This window comes from Orcinus orca, chromosome 19, assembly GCF_937001465.1.
Source record: "Orcinus orca chromosome 19, mOrcOrc1.1, whole genome shotgun sequence".
Classification (NCBI taxonomy): domain Eukaryota; kingdom Metazoa; phylum Chordata; class Mammalia; order Artiodactyla; family Delphinidae; genus Orcinus; species Orcinus orca.
This window is the reverse complement of record NC_064577.1, coordinates 27,710,615-27,732,235: the sequence shown is the minus strand read 5'-3', so window position 1 is coordinate 27,732,235 and position 21,621 is coordinate 27,710,615. Positions and strand designations below refer to the sequence as shown.

At 53.8% G+C, this 21,621-nt stretch overlaps 1 protein-coding gene across 2 annotated transcripts in view; it reads right to left on the bottom strand.

Annotated features, from left to right (window-relative positions):
• RPL38 (ribosomal protein L38) overlaps positions 1-21,621 on the bottom strand; it is a 797,591-nt gene that overhangs the window by 4,203 nt on the left and 771,767 nt on the right. The gene's annotated exons all lie outside the window — the stretch shown is intronic.

Genomic DNA, 21,621 nt, shown 5'->3' with positions numbered 1-21,621 from the left:
CCAGACGTCACCCGGCCGTGGATTACCACGGATTACCCCCAACTCCCAACGTAGGGCCCGAAAAACACTCACCGTGAGCAGCCAGAAGCGAGGAGAACGGAAAAGAAAGACTTCCGTTTCCGGGCAGTTAAACTCTCCCCCAGAGGAAGCTGGGTACGGTGTCCGCAACGGGTCAAGAATAACACAGGCGTTCGCCTTTCCCCTCGCTGCGTCTCCTCCTGGATTAACAGCGCGGCTCCCCCGAAAGCAATGGGCCGCTTCCCTCCACCACTCCCTACCTCCTCTATCCTCCGGTCCAAACCCCACCTTGGCTTTGCTAGGTTTTATTTCAGATCCGGTTTGAAGACCTGTGTTAGGACTTACTATCTACTACTTTCATTAGACCTGTGTATTGGGCATCTACGCAGAGATTTTTTTTTTCTTTTAAATGGAGGGACCCTCCTACGTACATTTTACAACCTCTTTCTAGGGGTTCCTCCCTTTTCCTTCTGGTCTCCTTTGCCACGGACATCTAATCTGTCATGGGCAGGGCCCTCTTGCCCGCCTCTTCTTATTGAACGGAGCTTTTCCACCGGCTGCTTCCAATTCCTTTAAGAACTGGTACCATAAAAGCAAGTTAAAACTTGGAATAGGGGCCTCCCTGGTGGCGCAGTGGTTGAGAGTCCGCCTGCCGATGCAGGGCACACGGGTTCGTGCCCCGGTCCGGGAAGATCCCACATGCCGCAAAGCGGCTGGGCCCGTGAGCCAGGGCCGCTGGGCCTGCGCGTCCGGAGCCTGTGCTCCGCAACGGGAGAGGCCGCAACAGTGAGGCCCGCGTACCGCAAAAAAACAAAAAAAAACAAAAAAAAAAACCCAAACTTGGAATAGCTAACGTTTTATGGAACACTCACACCGGGCATCTCCTGTACTAAGCACTTTACCCATAGGGCCTCTGTGATCCTCGGGCGTGCTTGTGATGGGTGGCTCCGGTCGTTTACTCCAGTCTTACCCGCAGAGAATGAAGGCGTGTCAGTTGCTGGGAGAGGTGAAGTCAGGACTCGGAACCACGCTCCCAGACTCTTGACCACCTCCTCACTAGGCTGCCCACCTGAAACGGGCTGGCAGCTCTGGGAAGGCAGCGTTCCCTTTGCCCCTTTGGTTCCTCGCAGCCTTCACCCCATCCCTGGTATTATTTTCTCAGCACAAATTTACCCTCAGCTCTTCCAGAACGTCTTTTCAGACAGGCTCCGGGAAACCTGAGGTTATCGATTTAATTTTCATCCTCCACTTTATTTTTAACCTCCTTACAAATGTCTACATTTTATTATATTTGTTTCCTCCCCAATTTAATAACTGCACAACAGAATGTAATTGCCCTGTGCGCATTATTACAGAGCAGCTCACCTGAAGAGAAAAGAGTCCTTTACCATGAACTTCGCTTTGAACCCACTCCCCTCCCCCCTTCCCTCCCATTAGACAAGCCCAGGCTGAGCATTTTCCTAGAGATGCTGGAGATACAGGGAAGGATAAACCCACAGTCCTTGCCCCTGGGAGATCACGAAATCCTCTAATGGTGCTAGACAGCCTTTTAAAAGTAGGCAAACTATGTTTCTGTGACTACAGATGCTTCTGGGTGTTAACAAAGAGAAAAGTTAATTGGTAGGGCCTTAATGTGAGATTATCTGAAGGTCAGGACGCCTCAGCTCTGACCTGAGAAAGACACTCTCAAATCCCCCAGCCTGACCTGACAGCCCCCCTCCATCTCAGGCTGATGCCTTTCTGGTCTTTTCTCCCCCACTGCACCGCCAAAAGCAACGACCTTTTCAGCCCAGCCAACCGGTGTCTTAAGGGCACTTCCTGGCCCCAGGCATCGGCCTGTGCCTTCCCCTCTGACCCTAAGTTCTGTTTATCCTCAGAGCTCAGCTCCGCCCTCTCCTCTGGGCAGGACCCTGCACCTCTGCCTGAAAATCCCTGCCCGGCCCTGGGTGTAGTTTCCACCAGTGGCCACACGAGGGCGCTGAGGCCGTGACTGGAAATGGAAAGCGAAGATTCTGGCCCCTTTCTGCCTTGCATCCTAAAACCCCCGGCTGAGAGCACTTACATAATTAGAGGTAATATTTGTATGGTATTTCATACCTGACGGGGTGCTCTCATATCTACCACCTTATAAAATTTCCAAGAGGCCCCCAGGAGGCCCACGCCTTTGTCTGGCGGCAGGGCTGTCCTTTAAACCATCTTGGAAGGGGGTTATTTTGAATCTGCTGACTTGGGAAAAGGTTGATGAGGGAGGGAAGGAGGCAGGGTGCGGGCACGGAGGCTGGTGCTTTTTGGGGGGACCCAAGAGGACTAAAGGAACGCAGGTTTCTTCCCTCCTCCAGCCCCCAAGGAGTCCAGGAGAATCTCAGGTGCTCCTGAGGGATGCAGGTTCGATATTCTCCCAGCTGCTGTGCTTAAAGCCACAAGGCATGGCTGGTCGGGCTGGAACAGGGTTTCTCAAACTCAGCACTGCTGGCTTTTGGGATCGTTCTGTTTTTTGGGGGGAGGGGTGTTCTGAAACTTGTAGGATGTTCAGCTCTCCCTGGCCTTTACCCACCGGATGCTGGACCCTCACAACTGTGACAGACAAATGCATCTCCAGACATTGCCACACGTCCCTGGGGGGCAAAATCACTCCACGTTGAGAGCCACTGGACCGGAAAGACAAAACCAAGAGGATGTTCTTTATTATAATGACGTCTGTCCTGCACCTGTGGCCAGGTACTCATGGGCCCAGGCCTCTGTCTTTGCACCCCATGGCCATTGCTCATATTGGTACCCAGCCCTTGCTCTGGGATGCTCGAAGGTTCAGCATCCTTTTCTGCTGCTTCTCTGTGGGTCTCTGGCTGGCTGGCAAGATGGATGTGGCCAGGTAGTCAGTCACCAGGAGCACGTGCGGCCCCATCGGCCAGAAGCCCTGAACCTTAGGAATGGTGTTCTCCTCCTTGGCAGCTGGAGGACCGTTTCCAGTGGGAGGCCTTGTGTGGGGCTGGGGGTTGGGTGACGGGGAGTGGAGGGGAGAAGGCAGAAAAAGCTCCTGCAGAGCCTGCCTTTAAGAGACCTCTAAGAGAGCAAACACCCACCCGCCCAGACGGCCCATTGACTGATTAAACGGATTCAACCCATTTTTAGAGAGTTCCTTCTGTCGGCCAGGCGGTGAAGATGCAGAAATAAAATACGGTCTGCATCTCTGTCCCCATCTCCAGAGAATCACAGACTAGCAGGAGCGGCACTGATAAGGCAGTAAGTGCTTCTCACTGTGGGACCAGATGGGGACCGTGGGAGATTGATCCGGGCTGGGGACAGGCTGGGCCCAGGGAAACCCGCCAGGAGGAAGTAACAATGATGCTGATTCACAACAGAGAGAACCCACCCAACACACTCAGCAGCCAGCCGGCAAGAGCAAACCTTCAAAGCAAATATGTTCCAGGGGGGACAAGAATAAAGAAGCAATTGGATTAGGTGGCCTCAGTCCAGGAGGTCTTCCTGGAGGAGGCGTTGTGATAGGATTTATGGAAAACTGACCCTGGAGACAGATAGTCTTGGATTCAAGTCCTGTGTCTGGCTGGGAGAACTTGAACCAGTCTCCTGGCATCTCTGAGCCTCAGTCTCTGTTGAGGAGGGATATTAATCCCTCCTTCCAAGCCTTTCAGACCCCTATGCCAATTGGGTGTAGCCCACATGACTGTCTGCCACTTCCCTGCCTTGCTTAGCAGAAACCACAACAGAAAACGCTTAGCCCAGCAGCTGGCTCTGGGACCGTGAACTGAATGTAAGTCAAGAGTTGCCAGTGGATTTGGAGAACTACAACCCAGAGAAGAGGAGGTGGGCTGGGGTGGCCCTAGACTTGGTGAGGCAGGCAGAGGGCACCCCTGGGAAAGTCTGCCTGGTCTTGCCCAGAGGGGACACAGCCAGTTTTGACAGATGCCACCTCCTCAACTCCCCTGCTTCCACCAACCCCTTTGCACCGTGAACGGCTTCCACGGTGTCCAACCTGCTACCGTAAAAAGGATGGATTAGACAGCGTCCACCAGCAGAGAGGAAAATAATATCGGGGCAGAGGAGAATCCATCTTGAGCGTAAGGGACAAACACCCCTCCTATATATCAACGTATGCCAGGGTGAGGGGGACATGAGAGAGAGAAAGAAAAAGGGCATGGTCCCTTCAAAGCAAGGGACAGGGGTCAACTTATCGGCTTGTATATATCTTGCATTATGCAGCAGGAGAGAGAAAATCAATAGAGCTGTCAGCAGTGTAATGCATTCAGTATTGCAGACGGTCCCATCTCAGGATGCTCCAGATAGATGCTTCAAATTAAAAAACAGGGAAGGGGGAGAAGGGCTGCAAGGGTGGCAGATAAATGCCCTGACAGACCAGAGGGAAAGAGGGGACACGACTGAGGATCTGGGAAAATTAAAGTCCATAAATCATGAGCCTTGGAGAGCATCCTGGGTGTGAGTGACAGGAGACCTTCATCAGCAGTGGTGCAGGGTCTTGGACCCCCCTCTGCCAGGTGGGGGTCCCAGGGAGGGAGGGGAGAGCGTGGAGAGGCCGCTAGTATTAATGGTGTTTTAAATTATTTATTTATTTATTTTTGCCGCGCTGCGGGGTCTGCAGGAGCTTCGTTCCCCGACCAGGGAGCGAACCCGGGCCCACGGCAACGGAAGTGCAGGGTACTAACCACTGGACCGCCAGGGAAGCCCCTATTAAAGGTGTTAATGCCGGGGCCTTGGGGGTCGGGCTAGACTGGGGTGTGAGGGGTGGAAGGGGTGCGGAAGCAGGATGAAGTGATTGACAACCTCATAACCTGGGCCGTGTGGGTCCTTTGGTCGGGGCGCAGGCCAGTGCCTCAGAGCCTTTGCCCTCCTGCTTCCCTCACGGTGGCCCCCAGGGCTGCATCCCCCCTCCCTTGGAGGGAGTGGGGGAGCCTGGATGGCCCACGTGTCCTTCCCGGAGCTGGCCGGCCCTGGCTTAAGACCTAGGAACGCTGGGAAAGACCTGTGCATAGGGTGAAGAGCCTGCCCCCCGCCAGTCCCCCCCCCCCCCCGCCCCGGCAGGAAGCCACGTTCCCCTCCCCCTCCCCCAAGGGGCCACCTGCCCAGGGTGGGCCAACAGAGAAGAAAACCAGTCCCCCCCACCCCCATCAAGGTGTCAGGGGCAGGACGGTGCTGGCTCCGGGAGAGAGCCACTGCCCACCAACACCGTCGCCCACCGCCGTCTGAAGCCACCCAGATCCTGACCGGAAACAGCACAGCAAGACTGAGTGACTGCAGGATAATTTTTTTTAAAATTTTATTTTATTTATTTTTTATACAGCAGGTTCTTATTAGTTATCTATTCATACATATTGGTGTATACATGTCAATCCCAATCTCCCCATTCATCCCATCACCGCCACTTTGATTGGAGGATAATTTAACCACGGGACTGGGTTTGCAGGAGCGAGCAGCAGGTACACGGAAGCAAGAGGGAGACCTATCCCTGGGCCTGCGGGTGGCCGGGGGCGTCACCTGGACCCGGGACAGCAAAGCTGTATGGGGGGAGGGGCCGCCTCACTGACCAGGGCTGAGACCTTCCCCCCAAGAACACGCTCAGCCCTCCTGCAGCCTGTCAGGGAGAGACCTGGGATGAGTACCCCCAGCTCATTGTCTTTCCTCCCTCCATCCCTCCTTCTCTCCAGCTCTCCTTCTTCGCGGGACGCGGAGCAGGCTGGAGGCTCCGACCTGGAGGGGCCAGCCAGCGTATATTCACAGAGCAGGGAGCCCATCGACAACAGCCCTCGGGGTGGCCTCATGACCTAATGTGGCCGTGTCACCGCCTGGCTCCTTCGCGGTCCCGAGGCAGAGGAGTCCCCAGGGCTCAGCGGGCTCCCTTCCGTCCTGTCCATCCTCCAAGCGTACCCCACACTCCCTGATCCCCGGAACCCCGGCCACGTCTACAGGCTCACGTGCCGGCAACAGGCACAGACGAGCTCTGCGCTCCGGCCGGCGCACATCCTACGCGCAGGGGAGCCGCGCGCCCCGCACAGCGACACACTGGTCGCGCTTCCCGAGAAACAGGGAGGCCCGGGGTTGCTTCACTAGGTTATGTCAACCAGGACAAGTTCTACCAATTAAACTGGTGACCGCATTTCCAGAAGCAATTATGGAGTGCTGCACTGCCTCGCAAGGTGAGGAGATTAAGGAGAGCGCTCAAGGCTGCGGCGGCTGGAAGCGCGTCTACCTGCCTCTGAGCACGTGCGCCCTTGGAGAGGGAGAGAGTCCCGCGGAGGAAGCCGGAGCTCGGGGGAAGGAGGCCGGCGGCCCCACGGGTTCAGGGTGGGAACTGGGACTCTGTTCCCCTGTCTTTCCTGTTTCCTTCTCTGGTGTGTACGAGCAGGGAAAAACAATTTGTGCGAATCTAGACTCCATCCCAGGGGGACAGGGAGACGCGTTGCCTGCTTGTGAGGGGGGAGGCGCGAACTGGCCGGGGTCTCCGTGGTGAGAAACCTTTGCCACCGCCTCCTCCCAAAGGCTCGCGAGCAGTCGGATCCCTCCCACGTGGCGGAAATCGCAGCATCTTTGGAGACGGAAGGATGGAGACAGAAGTGGCCCCGAGCAGCCCCCTGCTTGGCTGAGTCTCGGGAAAGGCGGGTGTGCACGGGGGTGCGGGGGCTGCTTCCCACAGCCTGCAGCTCCAACGCCTGGCTCTGCTCCCCGCCTCACGCCCTCCCCTCCACTTGCTCTCTGGATCACCTGGTGAGGTGACAAGGGCCGTTACCTGTGCTCTGCCGTCGTCCCTCCCCTAGAGTTCGCCTGTGGCCTCTGGAAAGAGTTAGCTTCCGGGGCTGAAGGTCGGGGAGTGATAGAAAGTGGCAGGGAGGGAGGGGGCAGTTGGGTCAACGTCCCCCCTCCCTTACTCTGCTTCCTTCTTACCTGTTCCGAATTTCCCCCTCAGCCCTTGTGGGGCAGGCTGATCTCCTATTAATGAGCAAGACAGATGCAGTTGGCTTTTTTTTTAATTAATTTATTTTTGGCTGCGTTGGGTTTTCATTGCTGCCCGCAGGCTTTCTCTAGTTGCGGTGAGTGGGGGCTACTCTACATTGCGGTGGGCAGGCTTCTCATTGTGGTGGCTTCTCTTGTTGCAGAGCACGGGCTCTAGGCGCGTGGGCTTCAGTAGTTGTGGCACGTGGGCTCAGTAGTTGTGGCTCACGGGCTCTAGAGTGCAGGCTCAGTAGTTGTGGTGCACGGGCTTAGCTGCTCCCTGGCACGTGGGATCTTCCCGGACTAGGGCTCGAACCCGTGTCCCCTGCCTTGGCAGGCGGATTGTTAACCACTGGGCCACCAGGGAAGTCCAAGGATGCCTTGTTACTTGGGCATGGAGTGTTTCCCTGGTGAAATACTCAAAGCCTTTTGCCTCCCTCTCCAGTGACCAACTGGGTCACAGGTTGCTGAGAGAAGGCCCAAGCTGAGGTGATTCCTTGAATTTACAAATACGTATTGAGCCCCTGCTCTATGCTGGGACTGGGCGTCTCGACATGAATAAACACATTTTCTGTCCTCATGGAGCTTGTCCTCCAGCTGTGAGGTGGGCCAGTTTCTCAGCTTTGTCCACCCCTCTCACAGCTCCCGCTGAAGACACAGCAGCCGTGTGACCCCCTGCCCCATGACCGTGTGACCCCCATGTGCCGTGATGATGTGACCCTGCCCCATGACCTCAGATGATTGGACTGGCCTGGGACCAGAGCTTAGAGACTCTGGCTTGTTATGTGGCTGATTTGTCTGGGGTTTCATGCAAACCAGGGGCCCAGGGGCACCTCTTTGGGGGAAGCCACGATGGGTACGTGTAAGCAGGATTCAGGGACTAGGGCTTCAGAGAAAGAGCAGCTGTTGGACATCTTCCTAGTGGCTGTGACGGCAGCTAAACTTTCTGCCCCAGGTCCTGTGAAGTTCACCTCCCCCTTCCCTCCCTGCATATTTCTACCTTTTCCTGAAGCTGCTTTGAATTGATTTTCATTTGGGAAACAAATGATCCCTGGCGTAGAAGACAAGGTGAAAGTCCAGGTTGGGTGCACAGAGGAGGGGGCTGGGCTCCTTCCGGGGCCTCAGCAAATGACCGGGGCAGAGAAGGGAGACAGAAGGGGCATCCCAGGGAGTGGGGGGAGAGCCTGGCAGAGGGAACCGCCCACACAAAGATGGGCAGATATGCAAGTGGGTGACATGCTCGGGGACCTTTCAACGGGTGTATGCTGGCAAATGCATAAAATCTGGCTTTCTGACCTAAATAAATAAATAAATGGGTCCTCTGTAGCATGTGCTGATTCCCATGGTGTAAATCCTCCCACCATGGTCAATTTCAGGTTGCCAATGTGATGTCAGCTTTTGAATGCGGAACAAGTGGCTCCCATGAGCTGGTAGAGCCGATTCCAGGAGACCACCCATCAGGTCAGCAGGTCAGAGCCTAGATGCAGGGGCCACGTGGGGAGGACAGGAGGCGGGAGAGGAGGGTGGAGATGGGATTGGGAGGGGTTTCGAATGTCACGTTTGGGAGTTTGAGCTTCAGTCTGAACTGGCCTTGATTGGGTGCTTTGGGTGGGCGTGTGAATCAGCAGCTCTAGGCTCTTTGTGGTCTGCTGTGGCCTGGGCTCCCCTTCAGCTGGTCCCCTGAACATCCCCAGGGAGTCTGTTGGAGCCTGGTATTGGACCTGGAGAGGGGTGCCCAGAATGCGAGGTGCACTGTTTCCAAAGAGAGAGGGAGAAGAGGACTGACCCGCAGCCAGCTGTGCCGCGGGGCCATCCCTCATCCTAATAAGTCCATCCAAATCTCATTTGCTAATGAGGATTTTAATGGTCACAGACTGACAAGCGAGACTGAGAGGGGAGACGGGAAGGTCGTTACGAAAATGAAGTATGTAGCTATGTGGCACGCCACTGCTGCCCCACCTGCCCACCCAGAATGCGTGAGACGTGGGGAGCAGGGACTGGCTTGCCCACACCTCGTGCGCCCCTGGCTGGGCCTGGGGGTCAGCACCACGGACAGGGGATGGTTTTGCTCTGTGTTCCCAGTAGTCAGGAATGCAGGCCCCGTCTGCTCCCTAATAACGTTTGCTTTTCCAAACCTCAGACGGGACGTCACCTCCCTTTGGAAATCTTGAGTGCAGCCCCAGATGGTGTCAGCATGGCAACCTTTGCACAGTCTCTTAGCACCTACGTCAGGGTGCTGAAATGCTTCATTTCCTTGGCTGTGCTCCCTACTAATTTGTAAGCAGCTTGAATGCAGTGTCTGTATTATCCTCTCCATATCCTGAATCCTGACCACATGCCCAGCACTGTGCAAGGCATAGGGAGAGAATTTGTTGAGAAATGAATGAGCGAATGAATGAACCAGTGAATAAATGAGTAGATAGGGGAGTGAGGGAAAGAATGCATGAACAATGTGTTCAATGAAACAATCAATGGATATAGAATCACAGCCAGGCTATTGAAGGAGTGGGTAAAGATTTGGATATAAAAGAAATATCCCATCCTTTAGACTGCACAAGGTGGATGGGGAAGTTAGAACAGAGACTTCCAGAAATTCCCTTATCCCCCACCTCCCATTCTTCCATAATATAGGGCTATTTAGAATAAAAACTACACATTTCAGCATTCCATGCAGATATCTGTGGCCATGTGACTAATTTATAGCCAATGGGGTGTAAGGAGAAATGGTGTAAAGGGAGGGGGCATCGCCTTCTCCTTCCCTTCCTCCTTCCTATTGGCTGAAATGTGGGGGTGATGGCTGGAGCAGGGGCAGCCATTTTAGACTTGGAATCCAGCCAGTTTGAAGCAACATGATAGAAGAAGAGTGAGTCTTTTGAGGACTCTGCAGAACAGAGCTTCTAGACTAGCCCTGGGCTGCTAACATCTAGATTACTTGGAGGGAGAAATGAATCTCTAACCTTTTCTTCTGTTATTTTAGGTTTCAATGCTCACTGAAACTAATCCTAAGTAATATATGCACTATCATGAAAGAGAGACTCAAACATAAGAATAAAGGTGCAAATCAGTGCAATGTATGTAAATCATGGAAGCTGGCACTGAGTAGGGTTGCCCAAGGTTCCCCCAGGGTGACATCTGAGCGGGGTGTGGAAGGAGGGAGGAGGCACATGAGGAGGAGTAGGGTGGGGGATTGTTAGAATGACGACTGGGCTCCCAGATCCCGGGCCCCTGTCCTCATCCAGCCTGGAGCGGCTGCTTGCATTTGTCCCTGTGCTCAGCATCCTGGGAAGAAGGAAGGTCAAGGCTCCCAGGTCAGGGCAGCCAGGAATCCTGGCTGGGGCTCGGGACACAGAGAAGACCAGAGATCAGAGGAAGACCACTGGACAGGGAACCAGATTGTGTCAGATCTCTGTTTTCTCTATTTCCTCTCCCAAATGGGAAGGCTCTCATTCATGGCTGGCCACTGGGTTTTTTGTTGGGACAGTCCATCAGGCTGGGGCAGGGGAGGCCTGTGGCTATGACACCGTCCCACGGCCTGGTTCTGTGCATTTGGGGAGGAGCTCCGATGGAGGGTGTGGTGGGCAGGATTCTCAAATGACCTCCAATGACCCACACCCTTCAAACTTCCCTCCCCTTTTGTGTGGGTAGGACCTGTATCTTGCTTCTCGCCCAAAGAATATGGCAAAGGTGAGGGGATTTTGCAGATGTAATTAAGGTCCTTAAACAGTTAACCTTAAAAAAAAAGCCTTAAAAAAAAAACCCAAAAAACAGTTAACCTTAAGTTCATCAAAACTGAGATTATCCTGGTGGGCCTGACCTAATCAGGTGAGCCCTTTAAGAGAGGGACTGGAAATCAGAGACTCCCTTTCCTGCTGACCTTGAACAAGCAAGCTGCCAGGAGTTCTACTGCTGTCAGGAAGAATGAATTCTACCATGAACCACATGTGCTTGCAAGGGGACCCTGAGCCTCCGAGGAGACCCCAATCCCAGCCACACCTTGAGTGCAGCCTGGTGAGACCCCAGCAGAGGCCCCAGCTAGACCGTGATCAGACACCGGACCCACGGAAGCTTTACTATCATAAACGTGTCTTGCTCTAAGCCACAACATTTGGGGTAATTTGTTATGTGGCAATAAAAATTTCATACAGAGGGTCCAGTGTGTCTGGATTGACCCTGCTTTGGTTCAGCCTCACCGCCCGCCTCTCTCAAGCTGGGATGTGTGGCTGCAATCACTGCTCATGGCGATGTGATAATGAGAGAGAAAATTAAAATCCAAGATGGAGTGATTCAGAGACCGTAATCTCAGCACACAGTGGCACTTAGATTTCCCATTATTGATCCCCTCAGTGGATATTCTCCAATCTCGTAATTACAGGAGGACTTTTTCAATTTGGGCTGAATTGCCTCCCCTTTCCCCCACGCCCCTCCTTGATTTCTTTAAACTCACAGTAATGCACGGTAGATTGTAGGCAGCTGTGGAGTCTAAATAAACAGTGCTAATCACTTTAATTGAAATCCAATCGCAGCGGCCGGAAGGTTTCTCTGAGTGGCAGAGCAGGAGGTGAATCCTGTCCTTGGCTTGGGGCCGCTCAGGGACATTTGCTTTCTGGGGCTGACCCCCTGCGAGTTCCTGGGTTCCCTTTTAGTCCTGGGAGATGCTGACAAGTGCTGGGATCTGCTGAGCTAAATGTATCCCCCTGCCTCCAGGTATCATTTAGGCCAGTCTCTGCCAGGATCCCTGAGCAAACACACTGAATCCTTTATTCTCTGCTCTTGTTGGCCACCGAGTGGTTCTCTTTATCAGCTAACCCACTGGTTCTCAAGGAGGGGGTGGGCAGATCTGTCCCCCTCCCCCAAGAATATTGGGTGGTGACAGGAGACATTTTGGGTGTTATAACCCGGGAGGAGAATTTCCACTGGCATCTAGTGAGTGGAGGCCAGGGGCTTTGCTCAACAGCCTCCAGGGCACAGGATGGGCCCCGGCACACAGGATGATCTGACCCCGAATGTGAATAAATAGTGTGGAGGTTGGGAAAGGAAAATCAAAATGAAGTCAGGGGCCTCCCTGGTGGCGCAGTGGTTGAGAGTCCGCCTGCCGATGCAGGGGACACGGGTTCGTGCCCCGGTCCGGGAAGATCCCACATGCCGCGGAGCGGCTGAGCCCGTGAGCCATGGCCACTGAGCCTGCGCATCCGGAGCCTGTGCTCCACAATGTGAGAGGCCACAGCAGTGAGAGGTCCGCGTACCGCAAAAAAAAAAAAAAAAAAAAAAATGAAGTCAGTATTGCTAAGAGAGCTCTCTGAAATGGAGCAGGGAGGCCATCCAGGAGATGTGACTTAGGCACGTCTCAGCCTGGCTAGAGTCTGACCTTTTGCCATGATGAAACCACCCAGACCATCTGCCAGAAACTCAAGATGCTTATTGGACCCTTACGCTAAAATAACTTGCGACAGTCTATCCACTTATCCGACCCCTGTCCAGAGCCCCTCCTACTGTTGGCCAGGAGTATGTAAAGGAGAGATTGTCCCACTGAAGTAATTATCACTGCAGGCACCAGGGAGACATACACTGCTCACTAAAAACATCTTTCCCTAGCAAGTCCATTAAACCTGGCATTTAACTAGGAATCACAAATCTCAGTCCCAGAGAGACCCTGCGGCTCTGTAACCCAGGAACACGGGGAGCCACTGGCTTTACAGTTTCTGCTTCTCACGGCTCCTTTCTCCAGCTTTTAGCAGGGAAAGATGACTCCCTGGCTGCCTGCCTGACTCCCCCCAGCCCGTGAGAAGCCACGAATCTTTGGCTCATGGAGTGTTTGTCAGGTTGGGTGCCGGGAGTACAAAGAATAACTCAGGTCTAGTAGACAGTCTGCAAGACTCTTAAGTACGCGGTCCGATCCTGTCCCCATCTGAAATGGGGGGTCTCTGGGGTCCCCTCTTCGCTCGCCGTGTGCTCTCCATGGTCCTGAAAACTGGCCAAGACTGTTGGAACCCCGGGCCAACATCCCAGCCAAAGAACCGTGCAGATGAGACTTGAGGAAGGTCACCTGCCCAGGAGGTGACTCTGTTCAGCAGGGTAACACCTTCCACCCTTAAAGAAAGTGGCACCAGTGCAGTTTCCCAGGAGGGTGACTGGAACAAGGGCCTGCAGAGGAACAGCTGGGCCCCAAGGAAGGGGACCCATTGCTCTCGCCCTCTCTGGTGCCTGTCTCTCCCTTTTCCCGCGTCCTTTCTGTAGACCCTCCCTGTGACCGAGGTCCCGTGATTGAGGGACCACAGATCCTCATTGGCCAGGCTTATGCCTAGTGTCCTGGCATGATAATTAAAGCCTCCCCCTTTCGTGCGGAAAGATATTCTGGCTCAGACCTTCAATTACATGGGAGGGGGGCCATGAGGACACCTGGGGACAGCGTGGCCACGAGACAAGGCTGGAGAGACCATGGTGGAGGGTGTGGTCTGTGGCTGGTGCCAGTTTGAGAATGGTAACTTACTTGTCCACAAGCAAGTGACTGCAGGCCTCGAGAGGATGCATTTAGAAACTTTCATAGCAACTGACAAAGACATGTTACGGCTGATGGTTTAATTGTAAGAAAAATTAGGCTGCTTTTGGTGAGTTATTTAAATCTCGTTTTTCTAATAATTCCTTTTTTTTTTTTTTTTTTTTTGCGGTACGCGGGCCTCTCACTGTTGTGGCCTCTCCCGTTGCGGAGCACAGGCTCCGGACGCGCAGACTCAGCGGCCATGGCTCAAGGGCCCAGCCACGGGGCATGTGGGATCTTCCCAGACCGGGGCACGAACCCATGTCCCCTGCATCGGCAGGCGGACTCTCAACCACTGCGCCACCAGGGAAGCCCTAATAATTCCTTTTTATATTACTTTTACAGAATATTAATGGTATAGCCATTTGGGAAAAGAGTGTGACAGTTTCTAAAAAAGTAGAACATATGATCCCTATGTTTAAAGTTACCATATGCCCCAGCAATTCTAGGTATATATATATATATCCCCAAGAAAATTGAAAATATACATCGTACATGAAAGTTCATTGCAGTATTATTCACAGTAACCAAAAAAAAAAAAAAAAGGAAACAACCTAAGTGTCCATCAACTGAGGACTGGGATCTATTCCTACAATGGCATATTCTTCAGCCATGAAAAGGAATACAGTACTGACACATGCTACAGGATGGGTGAACCTAGAAGATGTCATGCCAAGGGAAAGAGGTCAGACTCAGAAGGTGTATGTTTCCAAGTTGAAATTGAAATTGAAATTGAAAATATACATCATACATGAAAGTTCATTGCAGTATTATTCACAGTAACCAAAAAAAAAAAAAAAAAAGGAAACAACCTAAGTGTCCATCAACTGAGGACTGGGATCTATTCCTACAATGGAATATTCTTCAGCCATGAAAAGGAATACAGTACTGACACATGCTACAGGATGGGTGAACCTAGAAGATGTCATGCCAAGGGAAAGAGGTCAGACTCAGAAGGTGTATGTTTCCAAGTTGAAATTGAAATTGAAATTGAAAATATACATCATACATGAAAGTTCATTGCAGTATTATTCACAGTAACCAAAAAAAAAAAAAAAAAAGGAAACAACCTAAGTGTCCATCAACTGAGGACTGGGATCTATTCCTACAATGGAATATTCTTCAGCCATGAAAAGGAATACAGTACTGACACATGCTACAGGATGGGTGAACCTAGAAGATGTCATGCCAAGGGAAAGAGGTCAGACTCAGAAGGTGTATGTTTCCAAGTTGATAAAGTGTCCAGGATTAGCCAATCCATAGAGGCAGAAAGTAGATTAGTGGTTGCCAGGTTGCCAGGACTGGGCGGAGGAGTGACAGCTAATGAATGCAGGGGTTCCTTTTGGGGTGATGAAAGTGTTCTGGAATTAGATCGCGATGATGGTTGCACAGCCCTGCAAATACACTAAAACTCACTGAATCACACATTTGTGAAGAGTGAACTTTATGGCATGTGAATTACATCCTAAAATTTTTTTTTAAGTATTGATCTATTACTGATTGGAAACTAATAAAGCACTGGTCCTGCACCGCAGGGAGCTGAGAAGCACTTCAGAGGAGGGAGCCGAGTTCCAGTCAAGGGCAGGAGGGACCCAGATTCATTCCCGTGGGTGTAACAGCAGGGACCCCAGGGCCCCCCCTCCCAGCCAGCAGCTCAGCGTTAGGATAACCAAGCAGGCGTCCCTTACGCTCTGTGATGGGCAGCTCCGGGCGTCGGTCAGCTCATGAGAAACGGGGCACTGGGAGCGTCCCGACGGCCCTGAGAGTTAGTCCCCCAACACCTCGAAATAAAACTTCTACAAGAAGAGACTTTTTCTGGGGCAGTGTGGGTGGACTGGCTTTCCTGACCTTGTCTCTACTCCCACTTCAGCTGGGAGCCGCACGCCGCAGAGACACGGTCCCCACCATCAGGCAGGAGGTGTGCTGGGATCTGGGGCCAGCCTGCCTCTGCCGGCAGAAGCGGAGACCAGGGCCTTGTTTTCTTGCCCTGATTCCTGCTAAATCCGAGGGGCCTGCAGCCATGAATTGTGGGCAGAGCTGACAGCCAGGGCCACCTGCCCGATCAGTACCTGGCCCGCTGGGCCGTGAGCAAAGCAGAAGCCGTCTGGAGCCAGGGTGGATCCTGACAACCAGAGCAGTGATCATTGCCAGAGTCTAACGGACGCCCCCTCAACGCTTGGCTCGATGCTAAGAGCTTTACAAATGCTGTCACCAGATGTCCCCAAGCCTCCTGTGGGTGTTGTTGTCTCTAAGTTACTACCGAAAAAAAGGAATCTTCGAGAGAAGCTAAGTGGCTTGTCCAGGGCCCCACAGCTACTTTGTGGAGGAGCCTTGAATGTAGATCTGCTTGCCTTCACCCCTGCACCCACCATGCCCTCCCCGTGCCCGCATGCCGGGTAGATGGAGCAGCTGACGGAGAGGAGTGAAGCCTGCAGAGGTGACGAGGGAGGTGGGAGGGGCCGCCTGAACGTGGCGGGGTTCCCTCGCTGGTGGAGGATCGCCCACGTTTTCCCTGTCACAGCCCTGCTTGGGTAGATGGATGGGCGGAAAACTGGCCCTGGTGCTGGACAACCGCAGGGCCCGGCTGGGAGGGAGACAGGGGAATGGACAAGATGACCTACAGTCCTTGAGTCTAACGTTGTGTGGCTGACACAAGGGAAGTTCTGGGAGCATCCCAGAATCTGGGCTCTCAGGTGCTCTCTCCTGACGTTTCCATGCTTGCGTTCTGGCTACCAGACACGTGTTGGGTGGACCTGGTGTCTTGGTCCAACTGTGGCGAACCAGGAAAGATGTAGGAGACCCAGATCTTCTTGGGGTTTTCAGGGAAACGTGAGGGCACGTGGCGGCCCTATAAGGAAAGCACTGATGACGAGAGCAAGCTGAGACCTCCGAGGGCCTAAGCCGAGGCTCCATGGGCGAAGCTTCTAGAAGACAGCACTTTGGGGTGGGGTCCGGAAGAGAAGGGAAGGAAGCCAGCTGGGGGAGGGGGTAGAGGCTGTGGGCAGGGGGCATTCCGGGACACCTCCACCGTCGTTTAACTTTCATTTTGTAACTGCAGGCATCACTCACTCTGAATGCAGATCGTAAAAATTACAATTGATGTTTCAATTAGTTATAATTTACAGAGCGATTATATTTAATTTCTCTTTTATTGTGTTTTAATGGCTTCAAATTTCTTGTTGATGAGATTCAACCCCTGCTCTGAAGTCACCAGCCCGGAAGGTGGGGAGGGGGCTTGGGTTCCTAAGCGGGGCTATCGCTCCAGGGCTCCTGGCTGCCTTGGATGTCCCCTCGCTGGCCCAGTGCCTCACACCAGTCTTTGCTATCACAGCTGGGGTGAGGGACAAAGGAAAACCAGCAGGCGGGGGAGGAGAGGAGGCCTGGGGGCCCTTGCCCTGCAGGCATCTGTTGAAATTATTCTGCTAGTGGAGAAGAAGCATTAGCATCTTCTTAACTAAGGATCTGGGGGAATGAGGCAGAGACAGGAGGCGGGGCGGGGAGAGAGCTGAGCGGGTCTGCGGCGGGGAATCACTGAGTTGAGCCCCTCCCCCGGGCTTCCGGAACCAGAGGCCACCTCGGGAGGGGGCTCAGCGGCCGGGAGCGTGAAGCACAGAAGAGAGAAGCTGGGAGAGCGGAGGTTGTGCCTAGCACGTTTGCATCGCTTGCCAAGCAGGGCTGCAGCAGCACGTGGTCACTGCCGGTGCTTAATAAAGATCAGATCCCGCCTGGGTTTTCGTGGCCCCACGCTCCAGCGTGGCTCCAGACGGGAGCTCCTTGGGAGCAGCTCCTTGCGATTTGGAAGCGGTTCCCTGCACGGGGGCCCCTTCGCTCTTCCTGCTCTGGAGGGATGGCGGCTGGGGGTGGGGGATGATGCGGACCTTGGCTGCAGAGGCGGCCGTGGATGTGCTTTTCTGAAACTGGGGCCTCCCAGCCCTGGCTCTGTCCCCGATGGACTGATCCCGCACTTGGGCCCCGCGCTTGGGTTAGTGTGGGGTGAGCGGCGGCTGTTCCTTCGTGGGGCTTGGTAATTGGAGGTGGCCCAGGGGTGCAAAGCCTTTCCGCCGCTTGGTGACTGTACACAATGCTGCCGGCTTTGTAGAGACTTCAGAGTGTTTCCCAGGAAGGCTCCCAAATCGTCTGAAAAGCAGACTGGCCTCTGCCATGTCTGAGAACAAGGAGGGAGGCCGGATCCACAGGGCTGCCCTCCTCCTAGCTTCCCAGGTGGGAGGCAGGAGTCAGCACATCAAAGTCCCGGGAACCGGGGACTGGGTGCGGATCAGAGGTCCTGAATCGAACTACTCCTGCAGGGCCAGGGGTTTCGAATTTCTATCTAGCAGGATGCCAGGAGGGCTGAGATGCTGAATGCTGCTGGCAGGGGTGAGGGCCGAGGCTGGGCTTGCATAAGCAATGGTGACATCTGCTCCTGGGGCTGGGGGCTGATGGAGAGGATAGAGGAGGGGTCTGACCTCAGCACACCCCCTCCCCCATGCCTAGGGGTGCTGTCCTGCCCACCACGGTGAGGGTGTACAGATTGCCAACTAGCGTTTGGAGGTTCCGGACACCTTAGCAAGGAAAGAACGCTGTTTCAAGGAATGGAAATTTCAGGCTGGAGAAGAAAAAACCAGAGGGTAATTGCATTTTCTAACTTCCAAACAATCACATTAAATGAGGAGTAGCATGAAGGCCTTGTAGGCGTTTTGCATCCTCCTGACACTGTCAGAATTTTAGACCAGAAACCCGGCAGCTGTGTCTCCAGCGCTTCACAGGTACCCAGAATCATCTAGCTTCCTGACAGTTCCAATGTTTTCAGCAATGACTACTAAAGGCTCCAGTTTTTCCTAATTAATCAGATTAGAAAAAAAAAAGAAATAGATCATTTATCAGTCTTACTGAAGGATCCTCCCCTTACTCAGCCTCCTGGGTCTGTTTATGTGTAGTGGGGTTGGGGGGTGGTGATGCGGGCATTAAACTTGAAAACCTCTAGGAGCTTCTGCATGGCACACTTGTGTCCTCGTCCTGTACACACGGCTGAGGAAGGGGTCCCTTGACCCGTGGCTCCGGCAGGCAGCAGAACTGTAATCAGTGGCTGTAGTTTTGGGAAGTGATCTGGGCTCTTCATGGAGCACTTTCCAACCCGTAGCCCCATGTACCTCCCAGCAGATGGCGGTGGGCACCTCTTGGCCTTGCTTCCTGTATTAGTTCCCTAGAGCTGCCCTGACAGACGACCACAAACTGGGCAGCTTAAAACAGCAGAAATGGATTCTCTTGCAGATCTGGAGGCCAGAGGCCCTGTTCCCTCTGAAAGCTCTAGGGGAGAATCCTTCCTTACCTCTTCCAGCTCCTGGGGGCTCTGGCATCCCTTGGCTTGTGGCCCCATCACTCCAATCTCTGCCTCTGTCTTCACATGGACTCGCTCCCTCTGTGTCTGTGTGTGTCCTTTTCTGTCTCTTACGGGACAGTCTCACTGGATTTAGGGCCTACCCTAATCCAGTATGATGTCATCTCAAATCCTTACCTTAACTACATCTGCAAAGACTCTATTTCCAAATAAGGTTACACTCTGAGGTTCTGGGTGGAACCAAATGTTTTGGGAGACACCATTCAATAAACTGCACCCCGGGCTTCCCTGGTGGCGCAGTGGTTGAGAGTCCGCCTGCCAATGCAGGGGACACGGGTTCGAGCCCTGGTCTGGGAAGATCCCACATGCCGCGGAGCAACTGGGCCCGTGAGCCACAACTACTGAGCCTGCGCGTCTGGAGCCTGTGCTCTGCAACAAGAGAGGCCGCGATAGTGAGGCCTGCGCACCGCGATGAAGAGTGGCCCCCGCTCGCCTCCACTAGAGAAAGCCCTCGTGCAGAAACGAAGACCCAACACAGCCAAAAATAAATATATTAAAAAAAGTAATAAACTGCACCCCTCCAGCCTCTCTCCCTTCCTTTCCCTTGTAATGTACCCTCCTTTATTTGGAAAACTCTTCTGTTCCCCCCCACCACCACCATCTTTGCCCATAATTCGGGTGGGCAGACAATGACAATATCCTTTTCCATCTGCCTGGCCACAGAGGCAGACCTGAGACCCCTGGGAAATTATATCTGTCTCCCAGGCTGTGGGAATGGATCCAGGGGGCAAGGGGTCTGAGCTGTCAGTCATCCTGAGATTCAGATATTCCTCAGCATCCCTTCAGTGGGAGAGGGAGAGAACCCTCTGGGCCCCTGAGCTAGGATCACGCATGTCTGGAGGGGCCTTGGCCGTCTCTTTCCCTCTTGCTACATGGAGGAAGCTTGGCTGCAGAAGGACAGAACAAGGCCAGTGACAAAAAGAAGCAGAACCTGGAGGTGGGGATGTGATGGTCAGGATAAAGAAAAACAGACTGAATGAAAGCGGGAAAAACCAGATGCCAACATCCTGAAATGCAGGCTGCCCACACCAGCTCCCTTTCCCTACACAGTCATGGGGACCACCGACTCCCCTTCTCTGCTCAAGTAAGTCTGAGTTCTGTTTCTGTCACTTGCCACGGAGCTCTAACACAGCAGCATATAAAATGATGAACAGCTGTCGGCGACGGCGTCGAGGAGGGCTGGGTGAGCAACCATCAGTGACACTATTAGGAGGGAGTTGTGCTTTGGGCAGGGGGCTGGACATATTAGGCACCTCCTGTATGCTAGGCACTGGGGGTATAGAGATGAAAGACCATGGCGAAGTTGTCTTGCATCAGTGCAGAGTAGGTCAATCAGAGGAGGGGGTGAGGGTGAGGCGAGGCTCAGGCAGCTGCCAGATGGTCGATGGGGCCCCCCCTGCAGCCCTGGAGGGGCTCCCTATGCTTGGTGCACCACAGGTATTTAGGAAGTATTTGTTGAATAAATGAGTTTAGATTATTTGATGGTTCCCCTGCTTGTGTCTGCCAGTGATTCATGCTGTGCACATCCTCTCCTTCCTTTGCACACCTGCCCTCCAGCTAGTGAGTGGGTGTGCGTGCACACACACACACACACACACACACACAGTCAGCTGCCGGGTATGACGCTGGGCATCTGGGAGAGCTGAGTAAGCACCTGTGGTCCACATGATGGAGTGGCTGGTGGATGAATGATTGGCAGTAGGCTACCTCCGTCAATCTTGCTGTCTGGGGCCCTCCCAGAGGTGGCAGTGCTGGGCGGGGGTGGACCTGCCTAACTCCTGGAATCTGGGCTTGTGCCCAGCTCCTCTGGCTCACTCTGTGGGTTACCTATGGTGTGCTCTACCCAAGGTCTCTCTCCCCTTGCCACTGAGGATGCTTCCGGGCCATCTTTAGCGAGAACCAGGCACCCCATGGCCATTTCAACACTGGTTCTTGATTCTCAGTCTGTCTGGGGAGTCTTGGGGGGCACTTCGGGGGAGAGGGAGGGAAATTGCAGAGAGAAGCATGGAATGGGGGGAGATTTCTGTTTCTAGATACTTCTATGGTTCCTCTCCTTGGAGGGTGAGTCTGTGCTGCACGTTCCTTATTGGCACCACTAGATGTCGGTGTTTCTTAATGGATGGAAAGTGGAGCCTGGAGCTGCGGTGATGGAGAGGGAATAAAAGTGCCTGGATCGTGCCCGTTTTAGAGATGGGAAGAGTGAGTCCAGGGGACATAGCTAAGGCTTAGGTAAGGATTCCACGGGGTAATACGTAGTGAATCAGTCGAAAGACCTCCCAGGTTCTGACTTCCTACACCCTGGTTCAGCCTCTTCAGGATCTGCCTCTCCTGGGGTGCCCAGGAGGGGAGCTGCAGACAGGTGAGAGCGAAGGTGTGGGGCGGGGGTGGGGGGATACTGGAGAATCCACCCTGGGAGGGGTGAGGGCGGCCTGACAATGAGGGGGGTGAGACAGAAGACTTGGAGGGGCCACAGCTGGAAAAACCCTGTTCATCCTTCCTGGGGTTCCTCCTTCCTTTCCTGCCGCCTCTCATCCGCCTCTGTTTTGGTTCTGCCATCCCAGAAGGCAGCAGGAGAGACAGGACAAGAGAATCAGCCAGGCTGAGAGGCTCCGCTCCTCAAAGGGGACCTGTCTGACACCGAATTGAAGTGCAGGCTGTGTGTCATTCCTGTGTGGAGCTTGCCCTTCCTCGCCCCCTCCTCCTATGTCCT